At 36.8% G+C, this 13,298-nt stretch overlaps 1 pseudogene; it reads right to left on the bottom strand.

Moving 5' to 3' along the window:
• Positions 1 to 5,041: 5,041 nt before the first annotated feature.
• Positions 5,042 to 12,415, bottom strand: LOC129036237 (high mobility group protein B3-like; annotated as a pseudogene).
• Positions 12,416 to 13,298: the final 883 nt, after the last annotated feature.

Consider the following 13,298-nt stretch of genomic DNA (forward strand, 5'->3'; position numbering starts at 1 on the left):
GGCTGAATAATATTCTAATGTATATATGTCCCCCAATTTCTTTATTCATTCATCTGTTGATGGACACTTAGGTTGTTTCCATCTCTTGGCTGCTGTGAATAATGCTTCAATGAACACAGGGGTGCAGATATTTCTTCAAGATACTGATTTCATTTTCTTCGGATATATATCTAGAAACAAAATTGCTAGATTATATCTTAGTTCTATTTTTAATTATTTGAGGAATCTTCATATTGTTTTCCATAATGGCTGTACCAATTTTTATTCCCACCAACAATGTACAAGGGTTCCCTTTTCTCCATACCCTCACTGACACTTGTTAAATCTTTTATTTTTCATAGTAGTCATCCTAACAGGTGTGAGGTGATACCTCATTGTGATTTTGATATGCATTTCTCTGATGATCAGTGATTTTGAGCATTTTTTCACAGATCTGCTGGGCATTTGTCTATCTTCTTTTGAAAAAATGTCTATCCAGGTCCTTTGCCCCTTCTGAAATTGGGTTACTTGAGTTTTTTCTATTGAGTTGTCTGAGTTAAGGAACTTCGATATTTTGGATATTAATCCCTTATCAGTTACATGGTTTCCAAATATTTTCTCCCATTCCATAGGTTGCCTTTTCATTGTGTTGATTGTTTCATTTGCCAAGAAGAAGCTTTTTTGTTTGTTGTAGTCTCAATTGTTTGTTTTTGCTTTTGTTGCCTGTGCTTTTGGTGTCATATCCAAGACCAATGTCAAATAGCTTTTCTCCTACCTTTTCTTCTAAGAGTTTTATGGCTTCAGACCTTATATTTAAGTCTTCAATCCATTTCAAGTTAATTTGTGTATATGTTGTAAAATAAGGGTCCAATTTCATGTTTTGTATGTGGATACACATTTTCCCTAACACCATTTGTTGAAGAGACTGTCCTTTCCCCATTGTGCATTCTTGGTGCCCTTGTAAAAGACTGGTTGACTATACATGTGTGGGTTTATTTCTGGGCTCTTTATTCCTTTCTATTGGTCTAAATGTCTGTTTTATGCTATATAAATGTATTCTTTAATCCAAATGCTACCAGGATGTCCAGGATTGAATAAAAAGCAGCAATCCTCACTGACTAATCCAAGAAAAGAACATGCAACATTGTCTTTAGTTTAGCATTTAATGTTTTAAAATAAACTTTAGAATGCTAAAGTTGTTGATCAGAATTGCAAGAGATGAAGCAGCACTAAAATGCTTTGTTTGAATTTTTTTCACCCAGTGAACATTATGTCTTTTCTGCTAACAATAGTGTGATGGTTAATTTTGTGTGTCAACTTGACTGGTTTAAGGATACCCAGATAGCAAGTAAAACATTATTTCTGGATGTGTCTATGAGGGTTTTCTGGAAGAGATTAGCCCATATAGAACAAAAAAGATAGAAGGAGGATGGATTCACTCTTCCTTCTGGAGCTGGGACATCCATCTTCTGCCCTTGGACATCAGAACTCCAGGTTATCAGGCCTTCAGACTTGGAATATGACACTACCAGCTTCTCTGGTTCTCCAGTTTGCAGATGGCAGATCATAAGACTTTTTGACCTCCAAAATCACATGAGCCAAACCCCATGATAAATCCCCTTTTATACATATCTTTACATATCCTATTCATTCTGTTTCTCTGGAAAATCTTGACCAATACAAAACGTTTTGCTCGAAACAGAAGGTTTGAAAAATAAAATAAAATAAAAAATATAGAATCACTTGTAATTTTTCTTGATTTCCAGAAACAACCTGTTAATACTTTTTATTGTGTCTTTCTAGTCTCTTATTATACATCCCCATAGAACTAGATATTTCCCGCATTGGAATAGTCATCATGCTTGTAATATTAATTTAATGTTTTCTTTTCCCAAGGTATCACAGTCTTTGTGAAGCAGGCCTTTCCCTGCCTCATGCAGTACCATATCCAGAGTGCCTAGTATAGTGTCTGGCACATAGCAGCAGACATTCAACAAATACTGGCCATGAACAGATAGCTGTTTTCTATGCATTTATATATATTTTATACATATGCTTTTTGCTTCCAAATAGTGTATACAGCACATGTAGAATGCATTGCCAAATAAAAATCCTTTTATGCACAATTTATAATATTATCTCTGTCAAACAATCATTGACACCTTATTTCCCTTCTACTTTGAAAATATATGCCTAATAAATCTTTAAGTAGATACTTCATAACATACTACATATTCCAAGCCAGATCACACTTACACAGTAAAAAAATCAATAGAGCCAAGCATGGATATTCAGCAGAAAACATTTATTTAAATATTGAGAATGCTTTAGTAGTGTTTCCAAAGTTGTGGAAGAGTACCACATCTTTTTAATTTTTGACAATTTCTCATGAGGAAAGCAGTTGAATTGCAATGTTCCCATGAGACTAACCTGACGTTTTTTTAAGGAGGTGGGGAACTAGGATACAAATCACTGACCTATCCAAAGGTGATGAAGTCTCCTAAGAAATTTTAAAACTGATGTATGATTATAATGAGAACAGGTATTTTAGAGTGGAAAAGAATGATAAGACCTCTTATCCCATGACTGATTACTATATATTTCTCAGAAAATCTGAAAGAAGGGGAAAATTAAAATATTAAATTAGATGCATCATATCCACTCTACAACTTCCTGGGTGGTTACCAAGAACTCATTCATCACTAAATACAATCATCATCTCTTTTAAACTGTCTTCTTCATTGACATATTTTTTTCAGTTATAAAATAGCAAGACACTATTCTAAGCACATTATAATTGGTATCGCCTTCTTTGCTCTCAATACTTTGTATTGGTTTTCCTCTTCCCTCTCTGGCCACGTTTTCCTATCTTTTTAATGGGCTTAGTTTCCTTTCCTTCTCCTGTAAATATTGGGGTGATCTTCTTCCATTTTCTCATGCTATGAGCTCTCCTTAAGCAGTCTCATGTACATAATTTAAACTATAGCAATGTCTAGAACCATATTTCTTTTTTTGCTATATATAATAGTATATTTTTTTCTAGAAGTTTTTTTTTTAATACTTTAAGTTCTAGGATACATATGCACAATGTGCAGGTTTGTTACATACGTATACATGTGCCATGTTGGTATGCTGCACCCATTAACTCGTCATTTACATTAGGTATATCTCCTAATGCTATCCCTCCCTGCTCCCTCCACCCCACTACAGGCCCCAGTGTGTGATGTTCCCCACCCTGTGTCCAAGTGTTCTCATTGTTCAATTCCCACCTATGAGTGAGAACATGCAATGTTTGGTTTTCTGTCCTTGGCAACAGTTTGCTCAGAATGATGGTTTCTAGCTTCACCCATGTCCCTACAAAGGACATGAACTCATCATTTTTTATGGCTGTATAGTATTCCATGGTGTATATGTGCCACATTTTCTTAATCCAGTCTATCACTGATGGACATTTGGGTTGGTAGAACCATATTTCTAATATCCTGGTCACGTCCTCTTCCATTCTCTGAAGTTTTGGCACTCTTCCTCTGTATCTCAAGCTAGGCTTTCATTCTAGGTGATACAATATCCTGGGTGGTTTGTGTGACACCTGCGTCACACATCTCCCACAATGACCTCCATCATCCCACCTCAGCCACCCACTCCCATAGTCATTCTTTGGAACTTACAATCAACTTCAAAGAGATTAATTTAAGATCTGTGCTGTGAACAAAGCTTCCTCTTTTTTTCCATTTTCTCCTTGAAATATACTCTCACCACAATTTTTTTAAGCCTCATTAGATTTCTAGCCCATTGATCCTTTGTTCTCCTGACAACCCTTTGACTTCATTTCCTTTCTTATACACCATAGATACAATAATCCAACCTACTTAAATGTTATTTTGCCAGTACCCTAAAATTATTTTCAAAATCGTCCTTCTGACCTACCTTCTGGAATGTTACTATCCCTAAATGAGTCTATTTAAGTCTGCCTTTACCAAGCCCACTCAGTCTCTGATATTCTGCTGAAGAAAATCCTATGCCAGGTAGGTTAATATTGCCATTTATTAATGACTATTAACCTTAACCCTCACATGGCCTAAAGAGATACTATATTACTTGTCCAACTCTCCAATTGTTCACCATGATTATTCCAAAATGTTTCATGTTATCTTCAATATCTCCTACCCTTTCTTCCACCTCCCAGAATCTTAATCACTTCCAGAAGACTTTCTCATCTCCTACCTTACTGAGAAGAGAGTAACTATAAAAGGCAGTTTCCTGAAGTTGTCACCTTTTTAAAAATTGAAATACAGTTTATTTAACTTTGAAAACATTTCAGCATTTGAAACATAAAAAAAAACCCAGAACATTGCAAATCTTGTTTAAGTACAGAAGGCTATTGAACTTTCATTGACACAGTGGCTCTTTGCTTTGCTGGACAGTGAAGAGCTCTACAGTTTGTCTAAAAATAATTTAAAAATGACTGCATTTAACTAAAAAAAAAAATTCTAACACTTCTCATGCCACCTGACCCCCTTATTCCAAGCAGCACAATGCTATGTCACTATATAAAAAAACAAGACTACCCTAAGCTAAACGGAAGCCCATCACAGTGGAAACAGTTCCAGCCTTACAGTGCACCCTCTGAGCTATGGCCCCTACAAAAGACATCTTTCCCTATAGCCTCAATACCAAGCATCAAGACTTTGTGTTGGTTGTTTTGTTCTTTTTACAAGCTATAAATATGAACAGTTAATAATTCAGGATTTCTAGCCAATAACCATACAGTTAACACCACCTTACAAATTTAAAAAAAAGTCAGAAATATCTTTAAATGCCTTGTCACACCAACAACAAAGTACACAGTGAACAGAACACAAGAGTGCTTTTTCATTTTTAAAATGTTTGGAAATACATACAACTTTGATACCATTTCAGGGTGTTCCAGACACCCATGGCCACTTCATGTAAACCACTGACAACTTCTAGAGCACTTTGAGAGACTACAATATGATGATCATCATCAGATTTTGTAATTAAACCTAATGAGGCCCATAGACACTTCACAATAAGAAACATATCAATTACAATGCTCCCATACTCTAAGATATTCACATGGAGATAGATAAATGGTTTTAAAGTCATCCTCCTCCACTGCCTCCTCCTCTTCATTCTCCTCATCTTCTTCGTCTTCTGCTTCCATCTTTTTCCAGGCAACGTTAGCAGGATGTTTTATGCCATCAAACTTTCCTTTATACTTACAGTCAGCAACATCCTTCTCATACTTCTCCCTCAGCTTTGCTGCCTTAGTGATGTAAGAGTGCTCTTCACTGTCACTTAAGTTATTCCTCATCTCACCCAGCTTTTTTTTTTTTTTTTTTTTTGCTACTTCTCCAATAGAGACACAAAGGTTTGTGGATTTAATCTTGGGACAGAATTCTGAACAGAATGGGAAATACCAGATGGTGATCTTTTAGGGGCATAAAGGTCCTTCTTCTTGCCTCTCTTAGCTGGTCTGTAATCCTTCATTTCCCAATCATAGCATACTTTATTCGCCTTTGCAATTTCATCAAATTTAGACTTCTCTTTCCCAGACATTCTCTTCCACCTCTCAGAACAAATTCTGCAAAATCAAAAGAGTCCTCTGGGTTTTTCTTCTTACATTCTTCTCTTTACTTCTGTGCAAAGAAGGCATAAGCAGACATCTTGCCTTTTAATTTGTTACAATCACCTTTAGCCCTCCTGACTGTATTGTTTGTTAGTTTGGGCAATGCAGGGCACCTCAACTTGTCATCTTAAGACCTACAAATTTACATTTGCACCTGCTCTTTCCTCCTTTTATCTTAAATCCACTACAATTCACTCAACAAACATTTACTGAGTGCCTACTATGTGCCAGGCACTTTGCTAGGTGCTAGGAGCACAAATATTAAGCTAACTAGTCTCTTACCTCATGGAGCTTGTAGTTTGGTGGGAAAGAGATCCCTTAAATAACTATGTTAATCATCAATTAATTACATTTGTGATAAGTGCCATGATGAAAACAGGGTGCTGTAAAATCATATAACAGGAAGATATGACCTATATTTAAAATAGAGACTTTATATAAGTAAGATAAGCAGGAGTTTTTCAGGAAAGAGGTATATAAGTGGAAGAAATTTCAGCCAAGAGCATGGTGTATTACTCTGTTCTCACATTGCTATAAAGAACTACCGGAGACTGAGTAATTTATAATGAAAAGAGGTTTAGTTGGCTTATGGTTCTACAGGCTATACAGGAAGCATGACTGGGGAGGCCTCAGGAAACTTACAGTCATGATGGAAGCGCAAAGGGGAAGCAAGCACATCTTCACATGGTGGCAGGAGAGAGAGAAGGAACAAGGCGGAAAGTACTACACACTTTTAAACCATCAGTTTTTGTGATGTGAATTCACTCACTATCACAAAAACAGCAAGGGGAAAATCTGCTCCCATGATCCAATTACCTCCCGCCAGGTCCCTCCCCCAATATTGGGAATTACAATTCAACATGAGATTTCGGTGGGAACACAGAGCCAAACCATATCACATGGATAACAGCATGTCTTTCCAAGGAAATGAGAAATGATTGAAATGTCTGGAGTATAGAAAAACCAGTATGAGGTTGAGGGCAGACTGGTCCTTGTTAATCATGTTAGGAATTCTGGTCATTTTTCAAACAGGAAGACATTATAAGAAGGAGATTATGTAATTGGGAGACATCAATCTATATGTATCAACATAGAAAGATGTTCACAATGCAGGCAAAAGATAACAAGTTACTGAATAATATGTATAGTATGTATGATTGCATATGTGAAAAAACTGTTTTCTTACACATAGTAAAAGTCTGAAGAAAGACATAACCAGACAGCAGATTAAAAATAATTGGAAGGATGTGTAATCTAATGTTAAATGTGATTGAGAGTAGAATTGTGGATGCTATCTAGTTTTGTTTCTCTTGTTTATGTTTTCTGGGTATTTTCTAATTATTTGATAATTGACACATATAATATAAAGAAAAAATGTTTTTAAGTTAAAAATCCAAAGGTAAATAATCTGGGAGAAGGCATACCGATGTTCCCTCCCATCTGCATCTATAACAGGCTATCCATAACAAAAGGAAAAATAAATTAAAATTTTGGAGGTAGGAATAAATGAAAACTTATTTTATGCTTAGGATACCACAGGCTTTTTTTTTTTTTCTTAATGGATACTATGCTAAAAGAATCTCTAGGGACATGGAAGTGTTAATGCACTTCTCTAAGTACTCAACAAAAAGTAAGAGGCAGCAAGTTAAAATGGCCCTTCAAAATTGGATGGATGCCTGAGCAAAATCCAATTAGTGGCAGCCTCCTCCAGAGTTGAGACTAAGAACCCATTTCCATTAGAGTGGTCCTTGGTCCAAATCAGATCATTTTTTAGGAACTCAGGTCTCTCCATGACAGATCCAGCTTAGTTGAGGACCCTTGGGACCCTAGTACATAATGTACCAGTGGAAGTGCCTTTTATGTAGAAGACTCACTGAAATGAATGAATTAATGAAAACATAATAATAATATGGCTAGAAGGGCAGTCCGAGCATCAGAAATTTTGAGAAGCTGAACAAAATAATAAAACAGTAATGATAATAGTGATAGTAAAAGTAAAATAGTTGCTATAAGGTAAGGCAAATACCCAGCTCCTACAGTCTACTAAAATTGACAAAAAAGAATGTTATCAGAAAAAATGCTTTCTTCATTTTGGCTGCTACAATGAATGCCATAAACTGAGTAGCTTAAACAACAGATATTTCTCATTGTTCTGAGGCTGGATGTGTGAGATTAGGGTGCCTGCCTGGTTCTTGGAGAGGGGTTCCTATCTACCTGATTATGTCCTCACATGGTCTCCCTTGGTGCGCATACACACACACAGAGATATCTCACGTCTCTTCCTCTTTTTCTAAGAGTATTAGTCTTATCATGGGGTCTCCACCCTCATGGCCTCACCTAAACCTAATTACCTCCCAAATGCCCCACCTCCCAATACCGTTACACTGGGGACTAGGACTTCAAGATAGGTATTTGGGGGGAACACAAACATTCAGTCACTAGGAAATGCGAACATAATTTACAGAGGTAGAATGTCTCCTGAGTCATTTTATAACTGGTTACACATTAGATGATGCCATTATTTTTATAAAGAAAAAAATAAAGCCAGTCCTGGTGGTAAATCCCTATAGTCCCAGCTAGTTAGGAGCCTGAGGTGGGAAGGTTTCTTAGGCCCAGGAGTTAGAGACTGCACTGAGCTATGATCGTACCACTGCACTCAAGTCTGGGTGACGGAGTGAGACCTCGTCTCTAAAAAAGAAAAAAAAAAAAAAAAAAGGTGGGGGTTGTCAACCAAAGTTGAGTAGTCAGCATGAATGCCCAGATAAAAGGACATCAAAGAGAAAACTTGGCAATAACCACTCCGCCTGTCCAGTGGAAGAGAGATATTTGAATCCTAACTGCTCTATTGGGACTCTGTGGTGAGTGACCCTATTTTGGAGGCTGATAAACGAGGTTATTTTGGGGTGATGTCATTAGGCATTTAAGCACTACAATTCTCCTCTTCCCCTCCCAACTGTCACCACCCTTTCCCTCATCCCGTGTTCACTAAATAGCTTCTGATTGTAATATGCTTTCCCACGCGCATTTCCTACAGGGAAGGAATGTGCTGCTCTTGCAGACTTGAACAGTCCATGGGACTGCTCTTCTTAGCTAGCTGTCATTCTCATTTATACAAGCTGTCTTCTCCAAGCTCCTCTGGCATATGACTGTATCTAGAGGCTAAATATAGTCCAGAAATGCTAATCAAAAGGGATGAACTTTCCTATTTTACTTATTTATAGATTTAGCCCCTTACTCACAATCTTCCTCTTCATCCCAAACTCTGTCCTCCTCCTGGGTGATTTAAACATTCATGTGGCTGTCCCTTTCAGCATTTTGGCCTCTTGCTTCTTTGGCATGCACATATTCCATTAGCTTTTCCTTTACTCCACTGCAGCCACATGCTCCCATGGCCATATCCTAGATCCTGTCACCACTTGAAATTTTTTTACATCCTAAGTCATTAACTCCAGTTTCTTATTCTCTGACTACAGCCTTTTCTCTTTCTAGCTTGCTAGTTCACTACTCATACCCATTGCCTCTTTAGTTCCTTTAAGGAATCAGAGCAATGCAAGGTTTTCTCACAGATTTTTGTCATCATTCTTGAAAGATTGTTACTCGTACACCTTTTTTTCTATTGTGATAAAATATACATAACATAATATTTTCTATTTTAACCATTTTGAAGTATATAATTTAGTGGCATTAAGTATATTCACATTGTTGTGCAGCCATCCATCTCCAGAACTCTTCATTTTGCAAAACTGAAACTTCATATCCATTAAACAATAATTCCTCATCCCGTCCTCCCCTTAGGGCCTGGCAAACACCATTTACTTTCAGTCTTTGTGAATTTGACTATTCTAGGCACCTTATACAAGTAGAATCGTACGGTATTTGTCCTTTTGTGTCTGGCTTATTTCACTTAGCACAATGTCCTCAACGTTAATCCATGTTATAGCAAGTATCAGAATTTTCTTCCTTGTTAAGGCTGAATAATAGTTAATTGTATGTATATGCATATTTTGTTTATCCATTCATTTGTTGATGAACACTTGAGTTGCTTCCATCGTTTGGCTATTGTGAATAATGCTACTATAAACATTAGTGTACTCATTCATCTTTCTTATTGCTAATCTGAGAGATTCTGTAGTTTATTTGAATATGAACCAAACCAGTATTAAAACGATTCCTAAAATATTTGATATTATCTTTCATCTTTACTTTTTCTGAAAATGGCAGCAATAATTCAGATGTAACTTGTGATGGTCATTTTTAACTAAGCTATTTTATACTTGTAAAAGGCTGTTCATTGATTGGGTGTGCTATCAATGAGTATGAGTACTCCACTAATGCTGGCCAGCCAACGTATGTTTATTCAACACCCAAAAATATATAAGTTACCACCTTAAGAAGATTTAAGCCTGGGTGTGGTGGCTCATGCCTGTAATCCCAGCACTTTGGGAGGCCTGGGCTGGTGGATCACTTGAGGTCAGGAGCTCGAGACCAGCCTGGCCAACATGGTAAAACCCCATCTCTACTAAAAATACAAAAAAAAAAAAATTATCCGAGCATGGTGGGGCATGTCTCTAATCCCAGCTGCTCCAGAGGCTGAGGCAGGAGAATGCCTTGAACCCAGGAGGCAGAGGTTACAGTGAGCCAAGATCATGACACTGGACTCCGGCCTGGGTACTGGGTGACAGAGTGAGGCTCTGTCTCAAAAAACAAGAAAAAAAGAGAAGATTTAGACTAATAATACGGCTTTCAAATATAGTTTTTCAAAGAGATTTTTAATTAAATGCAAGGCCATCTCTCTTCTCTTTCAGGCATATGTGAGAATTTTAGAGAATTTTATTCTCGGCTCTCCTTGTAGTTAGGAAAGGCCAGGAGACTAGTTCTGGTGAATGGATTGGAAGAAGTGTATGTGTGCCTCTTTCAGAATGAAGCAATGTGGGCCCACTTCTATGCCAAAGCTCTTTCTCCTCTGCTGCATTGACTAAGGAGAACATTTGTTCCAGATGGCACAGCAATAGGATGGTAGAATCAGTAATAAACCATCACTGAGCAGCCACATGGAAGGCATTTGCCCTGGACAGTTGCCCAGAACTTCAACAGACATTTTGTAAGCAAGAAATACACCACCCAGGTTTGTAGGGTTATTTGTTTCTGCAACATAAGCTAACCTATCCTGACTGATACAATAGGGGACTATTTAAGTAAATTGCAGGTTGATAAATATTTATTAACCATGAATCTACTGAAATAAATGAGGCTAATATGTGCTGATATAGAAAAATCCCCCTATTAATTTTAAAAAGCAAGATACAAAATAGAGTGTATATAGTATGTTACCATTTATATAAAATACAAATAGGTGCTGAGTATCTTTCCAGATACTCAAAAACCCAGCAAAAGTGGTTGTCTCTGAGAAGAGGAAAGGAGAACACACAAGTTTGGGTGTTAGGCATTTTTTACTGTTTTATTTATTTTTTAACCAAGTGCATGAATTATCTGGAAATAGATGAATAAATAAATATTAAAAGCAATAATGAAAGCCTAAATTAATCCAGTGGTGAGGGAATCTGAAAAAAAGAATAAATTTGAGGAATGAAGCAGAAGGCAGATTGATAAGATTGGATAGTTTATAAATATGGAGAAGGATGTAGTCAGAAGTTAACCATAATGTAAGTTCCATGAGGGCAAGAATTTTTATCTCTTTTGTTTTTTGATAGTAGATATTGACTGAATAAAATATCAATCCTTATTATGTTAAAAATTGTCCTTTGTGATTGGCATGTTTAGAAATAGGTAATGGCTTTTGTTTTCTACATAGTAAAATTTCAATAAAATGATTTCTTTATTTTTGTTTTGGCATATGTGGCACTTTTAGCTCCTGGTAACTACTTAATAACAATATAGTTAAACAGATAAAATTAGACCATGGAAATATGGAATTAAACTAATGATTTGGAGTTTACCAGATATTAAATGGTTGGGACTTAAAGATCAACTGATGGCTATCTAGAAAAATGTAAGCTGCTTTAGAATTCAAAAATCACTTTATACAAAACAATTTTGCCTTTAAGGCATAATGCCTTTATATAAATCTATTCCTGAATTTTGTTTAGAGTGTTTTGTTTAGAAGTATCCAAACAATAACACTTATCTATCTCAAGTTATTAATTACTTTGCCAAATAGATAGATCTAAGGTTTGATTCCTTTCTCTTCACTTGTGATTTGTTGGAATTTTGCATTGATATAAATAAATAGCATCACCTATAGGAACGATTGCCCTTCTTTCTCTTGAGAATTTTGAAGAGAAAGACTTCTCAACGATGTAAACCAATGGTAGTTCTATTATGTGTCACAGGACAATTTGTAATTTCTCAAAAGTTAAGAGAAGAACAAATTGCTTGGCGTGGGGGGTCCTCTTTACACATAAGCAGCCAGTTCTATCTTCACGTACAAGTGGAAGAGGTGCTAAGTCCTCATGTAACATGATGAGGCAAAGTGGATCACCTTTCTTCTTCACAGGCAAAAGTAGCCCAGTGACCCAGAAAGGGATATGGCAGGCATCCCCAGTAGCAAGAGCTCTGCATCCCAGCAACTATGTTATGAGCATAGGTGCAGACAAAAGCCTGTAAGTGCTGTCTGGGCTAAAACCTAGAGGCTTTAACATTTTATGCTGCTACTTGTAACTCAGCCTCCCCTCTCTGGTCCAGAAACTTTCTAATCAATGCCTGGTCCTGCATGGCTCGTAACATTTTCTGGACAGTTCACTTACCATGTAACCAGTATGCTGGCATCTTTTGTGGATTCTATGCTGAAACCTTTTTCCCTGACCCTTCTACTTTCAGATTTATTTCTGCTTTCCTGGCACCTGACCTAACTCATAACTTTTTTCTTGTCTTTGGCATCCCTTTTCCACCATAATTTATATGCACTCCTTTACTTATGGGCTTCTGACTCCTTAGGAAAACATTTCACCTTGCCCTGTTTGGCATCTAACTCCTCTCAGGCTTCTGCAGGCAATAGCTTGCAGCATACCCCAACCCCTTAAATGGGATCTAGACAAGTAAATAGGATATTTCAAGAGGAATATCCTGGAAATCATACAATTGGTCACCTTCAGCATTGTGAGAAACGACACTGTCAACTTGTCACTGCATGTGTCAGTGTTATACGCATTCTGTCCTCAAAAGTTAGATCTCATTTCAATTAATTGTAAGAAACTGTCAACATTCTTTTGCAACACTGGATTTGTGTTGTGTTGAAAAAGGGCTGGGCTGTTTAAAATCTAAATTGCTTTTATAAAGTCAAATATTCAATATTTTTAAATTTTACTTGTAGGTTGACTTAATTATTTTATACATATACCACATAATAATTATAGTGATATCAGACAGTTGATTTTTTTAGTTGCTTTCTTTTGTGTGAGAACAGGGAGAAATTCCAGCATTTCAGTCAGAGATTTGGGCAGAACCTCCCATTGTGTAATCCCTTCTGTTACAGTAACCACAGGAGCCAAATATATCATCTCTTCAAGCTTCTGGAAACTTTCATTCAGACATGTGATCAAGACTGTGTTCATCTGAAATTATTCTTGAGAAATATAGGGACATCAAACAATCTTTCATGGTGATGTACTGTAGGGTTTATCTTCAAAGACGAGGCAATTCTCCTCATGCT

This window comes from Pongo pygmaeus, chromosome 4 (genome assembly GCF_028885625.2).
Source record: "Pongo pygmaeus isolate AG05252 chromosome 4, NHGRI_mPonPyg2-v2.0_pri, whole genome shotgun sequence".
NCBI lineage: Eukaryota > Metazoa > Chordata > Mammalia > Primates > Hominidae > Pongo > Pongo pygmaeus.